We start from the raw sequence: 10,438 nt of genomic DNA, 5'->3' as shown, positions 1-10,438 counted from the left end.
ACGTCAAAATCGAGGTCAAATGAACTTCAATCTAAAATGGCCGACTTCCTGTTGGGTTTAGAGCATGGCTCCAAGAGACTTTTTTGTACGTCCTGACAAGATACACATGTGTACCAAGTTTCGTAATTCTAAGCTAAAGCATGGCTTGGGGCTGATTTTTTGAAATATTCTAGGGGGCGATATAGAGAAATTAGGCCACGCCCACCACATTTTGTTATGAATTCCTGTTGGCGGGTCAATAAGGATCCATCCTAGTGAGTTTGGAGCAGCTCACCCCGAAACTGTGGAATTCAGAGCCAAACGAAATTTGACGGCGTTCGCAACGCCGCCACGCCCACCTGCTTCATCGCAGCCAGTCGGGGTTGGAATACTCAACACACCAACATGTCTTCTGTCTCTGGACACAGTTTCATGTTGATTAGGTCAAAGGGCTAAGAGAGCGACCGTTCACAGTAAAACATGACACTTCCTGTTCTCAGGGGGCGTGGCCTACTTAAAAAAATAATTTCACCACAGGGTATTTTAGGACACCCGATGACAATCAATCAATGAAAGTTTGGTCCCTCTCTGTGTTTTTGTATAGGAAATATAAGAGTTTCGTGTTTCATGGCGAGTAGGTGAACTTTGACCCCTGGTAACCCCCCTTCAGCAAGCTCATACAGTCACCAATTTGATAACTTTAAATCAGACATGCCTTATGATCAGACTGACCGAATTTGAAGCCGATCACTCGAAATCCCTAGGAGGAGTTCGATCAAATGCAAAGGCTGTAAACGTCAAACTCGAGGTCCAAAATGGACCTTCAATACAAAATGGCCGACTTCCTGTTGGGTTTAGAGCATGGCTCCAAGAGACTTTTTTGTACGTCCTGACAAGATACACATATGTACCAAGTTTCGTAATTCTAGGATAAAGCATGGCCTGGGGCTGTTCATTTAAAATACTCTAGGGGTCGCTATAGAAAAATTAGGCCACGCCCACCAAATATCGCTATGGATTCCTGTTCGGGGATGGATAAGGATCCATCCTAGTGAGTTTGGAGCAGCTCACCCCGAAACTGTGGAATTCAGAGCCAAACGAAATTCGACGGCGTTCGCAACGCCGCCACGCCCACCTGCTTCATCGCAGCCGGTCGGGGTTGGAATACTCAACACACCAACATGTCTTCTGTCTCTGGACACAGTTTCATGTTGATTAGGTCAAAGGGCTAAGATAGCGACCGTTCACAGTAAAACATGACACTTCCTGTTCTCAGGGGGCGTGGCCTACTTAAAAAAATAATTTCACCACAGGGTATTTTAGAACACCTGATGACAATCAATCCCTGAACGTTTGGTCCCTCTATGTGTTTTTATATAGGAAATATAAGAGTTTCGTGTTTCATGGCGAGTAGGTGAACTTTGACCCCTGCTAACCCCCCTTCAACATACTCCAAAACTCACCAATTTGATAACTTTAAATCAAACATGCCTTATGATCAGACTGACCAAGTTTGAAGCCGATCAATCGAAATCCCTAGGAGGAGTTCGATCAAATACGAAGGCTGTAAACGTCAAAATCGAGGTAAAAAATGGACGTTCAAGACAAAATGGCCGACTTCCTGTGATAGTTGGCTAATAACATTAAATGTAAGTTCTGAGTCTTTTGGGGAGCTCTACAAGTGTACCAAATTTCATGTCTCTACGATGAAATACGTTCATACCATTGTGTCAACAGAAAATTGCTAGTTGCCGCCGTTGAGCAATTTATTTTGCGATTGTTGCGACAACCTTAAAATTCAAAATTTTTTAATTTTCTAGTCGCCACCGCCAAGTTTGGTGAGTTTTTGAATATGATAAAGCCCCCAAAAAGGCACACGAAGAGGTGGGAAGAATCGTAATAATAATAATAATAATAATAATAATAATAAACAGTACAGATACAATAGGCCTTCGCAGCGCTTTGCTGCTCGGGCCTAATAATAATAATTAAAGCTGCAAGCAGCCTCGGGCGGCCCTCGCAGCAAGCGCCGCTCCGGCCTATTGGCCACCGCGGGGGTTCCGGCCAGCGCAGAAGCTCTCGCACGTTTTCCAGAGCCGCAGCCCGCTCCCCACCGCAGAAGCTCTGCCGCAGTTTCCAGCATCGCCGCCCGCTAGCCGCCGCAGAAGCTGTCGCGCGTTTTCCCCGCCCGTCCACCGGGCGACAGGCGTGAATGCGTTCGGCGGCGCTCCCCGACGACTGTCGAAAAATCTGGCGCAGATGGGTCGATGCGTCGAGGAGATACAACCCATGTATTAACTTAGGGGGTGCAGTGGAGCCAAATTACATTTCAAACCCGTTGGGCTCTTTAGAGGTGAACAAAGGTCATACATATCCAGTTTGGCGCCAATCGGATGATCCATGCCTGAATAAGAGCCAAACGTATGCATATGGCGAGGGACTGATATTCGCCATTTGGCCACGCCCACACGGTTCAGCCAGCAGCGAGCATTGACAGAGTTTATCATCCGAATCATCTTGATTAGGTCAAGAGAGCCATAAACGGAGCTTTCCAAGTAAAAAAACGGCACTTCCTGTTCTGAGGGGGCGGGGCTTAGATGACGTCATAATATGATGACATAGGGTCGTCAAGGATCCCACCAGGGTCACTCGTGCAAAGTTTGGTGCAGAAGCTATCGACCGTTCACAGTAAAATACAAGACTTCCTGTTGTCAGAGGGCGTGGCCTACGTGATGTCATCATTTGACCATTGGATATTATTCTACACCCGAGGATGATCAATAACTCAAACTTTGGTGTCTCTGTCAGTTTTTGTGTTAGAATTACAAATTATTTAATTTTTTCCTCTATAATTCAACATTGAACTGTCATTCCGTAGGGCAATGCTGCCCTCTGGTGTCGAATTACTGAAATTACTGAAATAGTTTCATTATTTCAGTAATTCGACACCAGAGGGCAGCATTGCCCTACACATGACAAAGCCCTTTGTATTACACAGTCGATCACAGGGGAACTTTGAGCCTTGCTAACCCCCCTTCAACATGCTCCAAAACTCACCAATTTGATAACTTTAAATCAGACATGCCTTATGATCAGACTGACCAAGTTTGAAGTCGATCAATCGAAATCCCTAGGAGGAGTTTGATCAAATACGAAGGCTGTAAACGTCAAAATCGAGGTCAAATGAACTTCAATCTAAAATGGCCGACTTCCTGTTGGGTTTAGAGCATGGCTCCAAGAGACGTTTTTGTACGTCCTGACAAGATACACATGTGTACCAAGTTTCGTAATTCTAAGCTAAAGCATGGCTTGGGGCTGATTTTTTGAAATATTCTAGGGGGCGATATAGAGAAATTAGGCCACGCCCACCAAATTTTGTTATGAATTCCTGTTGGCGGGTCAATAAGGATCCATCCTAGTGAGTTTGGAGCAGCTCACCCCGAAACTGTGGAATTCAGAGCCAAACGAAATTTGACGGCGTTCGCAACGCCGCCACGCCCACCTGCTTCATCGCAGCCGGTCGGGGTTGGAATCCACAACACACCAACATGTCTTCTGTCTCTGGACACAGTTTCATGTTGATTAGGTCAAAGGGCTAAGATAGCGACCGTTCACAGTAAAACATGACACTTCCTGTTCTCAGGGGGCGTGGCCTACGTAAAAAAATAATTTCACCACAGGGTATTTTAGGACACCCGATGACGATCAATCCCAGAAAGTTTGGTCCCTCTATGTGTTTTTGTATAGGAAATATAAGAGTTTCGTGTTTCATGGCGAGTAGGTGAACTTTGACCCCTGGTAACCCCCCTTCAGCAAGCTCATACAGTCACCAATTTGATAACTTTAAATCAGACATGCCTTATGATCAGACTGACCGAGTTTGAAGCCGATCAATCGAAATCCCTAGGAGGAGTTCGATCAAATGCAAAGGCTGTAAACGTCAAACTCGAGGTCCAAAATGGACCTTCAATACAAAATGGCCGACTTCCTGTTGGGTTTAGAGCATGGCTCCAAGAGACTTTTTTGTACGTCCTGACAAGATACACATGTGTACCAAGTTTCGTAATTCTAGGATAAAGCATGGCATGGGGCTGTTCATTTAAAATACTCTAGGGGTCGCTATAGAGAAATTAGGCCACGCCCACCAAATTTTGTTATGAATTCCTGTCGGTGGGTGGATAAGGATCCATCCTAGTGAGTTAGGAGGAGCTGGGCCCGAAATTGTGGAATTCAGAGCCAAACGAAATTCGACGGCGTTCGCAACGCCGCCACGCCCACCTGCTTCATCGCAGCCGGTCGGGGTTGGATTACTCAACACACCAACATGTCTTCTGTCTCTGGACACAGTTTCATGTTGATTAGGTCAAAAGGCTAAGATAGCGACCGTTCACAGTAAAACATGACACTTCCTGTTCTCAGGGGGCGTGGCCTACTTAAAAAAATAATTTCACCACAGGGTATTTTAGGACACCCGATGACAATCAATCAATGAAAGTTTGGTCCCTCTCTGTGTTTTTGTATAGGAAATATAAGAGTTTCGTGTTTCATGGCGAGTAGGTGAACTTTGACCCCTGCTAACCCCCCTTCAACATGCTCCAAAACTCACCAATTTGATAACTTTAAATCAGACATGCCTTATGATCAGACTGACCGAGTTTGAAGCCGATCAATCAAAATCCCTAGGAGGAGTTCGATCAAATACGAAGGCTGTAAACGTCAAAATCGAGGTAAAAAATGGACTTTCAATACAAAATGGCCGACTTCCTGTGATAGTTGGCTTATAACATTAAATGTAAGTTCTGAGTCTTTTGGTGAGCTCTACAAGTGTACCAAATTTCATGTCTCTACGATGAAGTACGTTCATACCATTGTGTCAACAGAAAATTGCTAGTTGCCGCCGTTGAGCAATTTTTTTTGCGATTTTTGTGACAACCTTAAAATTCAAAATTTTGAATTTTTCTAGTTGCGACCGCCAAGTTTGGTGAGTTTTTGAATATGATAAAGCCCCCAAAAAGGCACACGAAGAGGTGGGAAGAATAATAATAATAATAATAATAATAATAATAATAATAATAAACAGTACAGATACAATAGGCCTTCGCAGCGCTTTGCTGCTCGGGCCTAATAATAATAATAAGAAACAGTACAGGAACAATAGGCCTTCGCAGCGCTTTGCTGCTCGGGCCTAATAATAATAATAATAAACAGTACAGATACAATAGGCCTTCGCAGCGCTTTGCTGCTCGGGCCTAATAATAAACAGTACAGATACAATAGGCCTTCGCAGCGCTTTGCTGCTCGGGCCTAATAAACAGTACAGATACAATAGGCCTTCGCAGCGCTTTGCTGCTCGGGCCTAATAATAATAATAATAATACTTATTATTATTATTATTATTAGACTATTTCCTTTTTTCTTACATAAATTTATTATTTCTCAATTTCTGAATGTGAACTCAAATCCTGAGTATGAAAGTTGAAAATTTGCTAGAAAAAGCAATTCTCCACCGTCTTTCTCAATCTCTGGAATATTTAATTTCCCACCGTGAGTCAGAACCAGATGTGTGAAGTTGCTAATCGCCAGCCAGAGGAATGAACGGCATACTTACCTGGCAGGGGCGACTCCATGATCCTGTAGGTGGATCGTCCAGGGTGAGGATCAGCCATTGCACTGCGGCGATCTGACCTCTGTGAATTCTCCACATGGGAGAATCTCAACTGCACAATTTATGGTAGTGGGGGACTGCGTTCGCGCTCTCCCCTGGTACTGATGTCAAATGATAAATATTTGTTCAATCATCGTTCGTATATTTAGGCCCGAGCAGCAAAGCGCTGCGAAGGCCTATTGTATCTGTACTGTTTCTTATTATTACGATTCTGCCCCCCTAAAGAGGAGCCTTTTTGGGGGCTTTATCATATTCAAAAACTCACCAAACTTGGCGGTCGCAACTAGAAAATTTAAAAATTTTGAATTTTAAGGTTGTCGCAAAAATCGCAAAAAAAATTGCTCAACGGCGGCAACTAGCAATTTTCTGTTGACACAATGGTATGAACGTACTTCATCGTAGAGACATGAAATTTGGTACACTTGTAGAGCTCACCAAAAGACTCAGAACTTACATTTAATGTTATAAGCCAACTATCACAGAAAGTCGGCCATTTTGTATTGAACGTCCATTTTTTACCTCGATTTTGACGTTTACAGCCTTCGTATTTGATCGAACTCCTCCTAGGGATTTCGATTGATCGGCTTCAAACTCGGTCAGTCTGATCATAAGGCATGTTTGATTTAAAGTTATCAAATTGGTGAGTTTTGGAGCATGTTGAAGGGGGGTTACCAGGGGTCAAAGTTCACCTACTCGCCATGAAACACGAAACTCTTATATTTCCTATACAAAAACACATAGAGGTATCAAACTTTCAGTGATTGATCGTCATCGGGTGTCCTAAAATACCCTGTGGTGAAATGATGATATCACTTAGGCCACGCCCCCTGAGAACAGGAAGTGTCATGTTTTACTGTGAACGGTCGCTATCTTAGCCCTTTGACCTAATCAACATGAAACTGTGTCCAGAGACAGAAGACATGTTGGTGTGTTGTGGATTCCAACCCCGACCGGCTGCGATGAAGCAGGTGGGCGTGGCGGCGTTGCGAACGCCATCGAATTTCGTTTGGCTCTGAATTCCACAGTTTCGGGGTGAGCTGCTCCAAACTCACTAGGATGGATCCTTATCCATCCCCGAACAGGAATCCATAGCGATATTTGGTGGGCGTGGCCTAATTTTTCTATAGCGACCCCTAGAGTATTTTAAATGAACAGCCCCAGGCCATGCTTTATCCTAGAATTACGAAACTTGGTACATATGTGTATCTTGTCAGGACGTACAAAAAAGTCTATTAGAGCCATGGTCGAAACCCAACAGGAAGTCGGCCATTTTGTATTGAAGGTCCCTTGTGGACCTCGATTTTGACGTTTACAGCCTTTGCATTTGATCGAACTCCTCCTAGGGATTTCGATTGATCGGCTTCAAACTCGGTCAGTCTGATCATAAGGCATGTCTGATTTAAAGTTATCAAATTGGTGACTGTATGAGCTTGCTGAAGGGGGGTTACCAGGGGTCAAAGTTCACCTACTCGCCATGAAACACGAAACTCTTATATTTCCTATACAAAAACACATAGAGGGACCAAACGTTCAGTTATTGATCGTCATCGGGTGTCCTACAATACCCTGTGGTGAAATTTTTTTTTTTCGTAGGCCACGCCCCCTGAGAACAGGAAGTGTCATGTTTTACTGTGAACGGTCGCTATCTTAGCCCTTTGACCTAATCAATATTAAACTGTGTCCAGAGACAGAAGACATGTTGGTGTGTTGTGGATCCAAGCCCTGACCAGCTGCGATGAAGCAGCTGGGTGTGGCGGCGTGGCGAAGTGACCTGTAACGCCGATGCCATACGTTTGCTTCTAGATTCCACAAGTTTCGACCGAGCTGCACCAAACTTGGCTTGAGTGGTGCTGGTGTGATGCCTGAAAATTCTATGTCATCAGATTATGACGTCATCTAAGCCCCGCCCCCTCAGAACAGGAAGTGCTATTTTTTTCCTTGGAAACTTTCATCTATGGCTCTCTTGACCTAATCAAGGTGATTCTGTGTTGGATGACAGATAGGAAGTTGGTCTCGCTTGCTTTAAAGTGCCAAGAGTTTTCAATGGCGGCAACGCCGTTCGTATACGTTTGCCTCTACATTCCACATATTTTGACCGAGCTGCATCAAACTTGGCCTGAGTGATCCTGGAGGCTTGCCCGTCAATCCTACGTCATCACATTATGACGTCATCTAAGCCCCGCCCCCTCGGAACCGGAAGTGCCATTTTTTTCCTTGGAAAGCTCTGTTTATGGCTCTCTTGACCTAATCAAGATGATTCGGATGATAAGCTCTGTCAATGCTCGCTGCTGGCTGAACCGTGTGGGCGTGGCCAAATGGCGAACATCAGTCCCTCGCCATATGCATACGTTTGGCTCTAAATCACACATGGATCATCCGATTGGCGCCAAACTGGATATGTATGACCTTTGTTCACCTCTAAAGAGCCCGACGAGGTTGAAATGTAGTTTGACTCCACTGAGCCCCCTAAGTTAATACATGGGCCGTGTCTCCTCGACGCATCGACCGATCTGCACCAGATTTATCGACAGTCGTCGGGGAGCGCCGCCGAACGCATTCACGCGTGTCGCCAGGCGGACGGGCGGGGAAAATGCGCGACAGCTTCTGCGGCGGCTGGCGGGCGGCTGTGCTGGAAACTGCGGCGGAGCTTCCGCGGCGGGGACCGGGCTGCGGCTCTGGAAACCGCGCAAGAGCTTCTGCGGTGGCCGGAACCCCCGCGGTGGCCAATAGGCCGGAGCGGCGCTTGCTGCGAGGGCCGCCCGAGGCTGCTTGCAGCTTTAATTGGTATTAAAATTTTCTGTTTTTTGTCAATCACTCTGGTGCCCAGAGAATAAAACAAAGTGTATCTGTTGTCGTTCATTCAGTTTGTTTATTCCATTAAATGTCATTTCCCGCTCTGACCAGCAGGTGGCAGCAGCAGAGCGGCCAGGAACTCCGTTATTGATACAAAATAACAAAAAATAGTTTTGTTGTCCTTTACATTTTAGATATGCGAATACAAATTAATAAGTTATTGCAGACGTAATCAGTTCTTAATATATTTAGGTTGCTTAGGTTAATTTGAGGGACGCAATACTTTTTAAATGCTAAAATTACTTTAAAATGCTTCAGCATTCTCGCAATGCATTTTGGGAGCTATAAACCGTCTATATTTTGGTTTATTTTGATTTCTCTTACATATTTTTTATATTTATTTGAATTTCTGATTGTGTTTAGTTAAATCCTAAAGTGACTCAGCGAATATTTAATTTCCCACCGTGAGTCAGAACCAGATGTGTGAAGTTGCTAATCGTCAGCCAGAGGAATGAACGGCATACTTACCTGGCAGGGGCGACTCCATGATCCTGTAGGTGGATCGCCCAGGGTGAGGATCAGCCATTGCACTGCGGCGATCTGACCTCTGTGAATTCTCCACATGGGAGAATCTCAACTGCACAATTTATGGTAGTGGGGGACTGCGTTCGCGCTCTCCCCTGGTACTGATGTCAAATGATAAATATTTGTTCAATCATCGTTCGTATATTTGGTATTAAAATTTTCTGTTTTTTGTCAATCACTCTGGTGCCCAGAGAATAAAACAAAGTGTATCTGTTGTCGTTCATTCAGTTTGTTTATTCCATTAAATGTCATTTCCCGCTCTGACCAGCAGGTGGCAGCAGCAGAGCGGCCAGGAACTCCGTTATTGATACAAAATAACAAAAAATAGTTTTGTTGTCCTTTACATTTTAGATATGCGAATACAAATTAATAAGTTATTGCAGACGTAATCAGTTCTTAATATATTTAGGTTGCTTAGGTTAATTTGAGGGACGCAATACTTTTTAAATGCTAAAATTACTTTAAAATGCTTCAGCATTCTCGCAATGCATTTTGGGAGCTATAAACCGTCTATATTTTGGTTTATTTTGATTTCTCTTACATATTTTTTATATTTATTTGAATTTCTGATTGTGTTTAGTTAAATCCTAAAGTGACTCAGCGAATATTTAATTTCCCACCGTGAGTCAGAACCAGATGTGTGAAGTTGCTAATCGCCAGCCAGAGGAATGAACGGCATACTTACCTGGCAGGGGCGACTCCATGATCCTGTAGGTGGATCGCCCAGGGTGAGGATCAGCCATTGCACTGCGGCGATCTGACCTCTGTGAATTCTCCACATGGGAGAATCTCAACTGCACAATTTTATGGTAGTGGGGGACTGCGTTCGCGCTCTCCCCTGGTACTGATGTCAAATGATTAATCTTCCTGAAACCTTTTATTTTCCTCACCACAAGCCGCTATTTACCCTTTGAACCACGGTGGACCCAGTGGCTTATAGCAGGTGCAGCTTTTCTGTGGACTTTTCTTCAACCACCAGGGGGCTCTTTAGAAGGAAATGAATCATTGGAAGTCAAAATTTGGAAATCAAAGAAATTGCTAATTTTCATTTAGCAGAAATTTCTTCAAACTCATACCCCTCATTATGGAAACACGAAGAAATTAATTTGATGCCGGTTTTAAGTTTAGGTCTATCGATCTGGTAGTACAGGAGGGAAACTGCAGGTAAAGCTCGCTGTTAACAATCCATCGTTCAGCGTTGGAGACGGAGGGCTGCGACCTTAATTAATGTAGCGGATTTATTACTGCGGCCTTGCGAAAAACCGAGCAGCGGCGATATCAGCCTGTCGATGCGGCCTGTACTAAGATGCGCTCTATAGACCGCAAAATACAATATTTAAATCAATGTGAGCAGCTGAAGTGTGAGAGTCCTGATACTCCGTTCTTAGATACAGGGAAACTGTTTGTCCACGGTTA

The 10,438-nt window shown here is 44.3% G+C and overlaps 3 non-coding genes across 3 annotated transcripts; all 3 read left to right on the top strand.

Moving 5' to 3' along the window:
• The first annotated feature begins 5,579 nt into the window (after positions 1–5,579).
• On the top strand, positions 5,580–5,742 carry LOC116716582 (U1 spliceosomal RNA). The gene has a single exon (XR_004338549.1). It is a non-coding gene; the product is annotated as a U1 spliceosomal RNA (small nuclear RNA).
• Positions 5,743–8,957: 3,215 nt separating this feature from the next.
• LOC116716580 (U1 spliceosomal RNA) lies at positions 8,958–9,120 on the top strand. Its single transcript, XR_004338547.1, has one exon. It is a non-coding gene; the product is annotated as a U1 spliceosomal RNA (small nuclear RNA).
• Positions 9,121–9,699: 579 nt separating this feature from the next.
• LOC116716578 (U1 spliceosomal RNA) lies at positions 9,700–9,863 on the top strand. Its single transcript, XR_004338545.1, has one exon. It is a non-coding gene; the product is annotated as a U1 spliceosomal RNA (small nuclear RNA).
• The last annotated feature ends 575 nt before the right edge of the window (positions 9,864–10,438 follow it).

Source organism: Xiphophorus hellerii, unplaced genomic scaffold, assembly GCF_003331165.1.
Source record: "Xiphophorus hellerii strain 12219 unplaced genomic scaffold, Xiphophorus_hellerii-4.1 PGA_scaffold_71__1_contigs__length_207192, whole genome shotgun sequence".
Classification (NCBI taxonomy): domain Eukaryota; kingdom Metazoa; phylum Chordata; class Actinopteri; order Cyprinodontiformes; family Poeciliidae; genus Xiphophorus; species Xiphophorus hellerii.
Note: the sequence above shows the minus strand (reverse complement) of the source record. Positions and strands in the feature narration are given on the sequence as shown.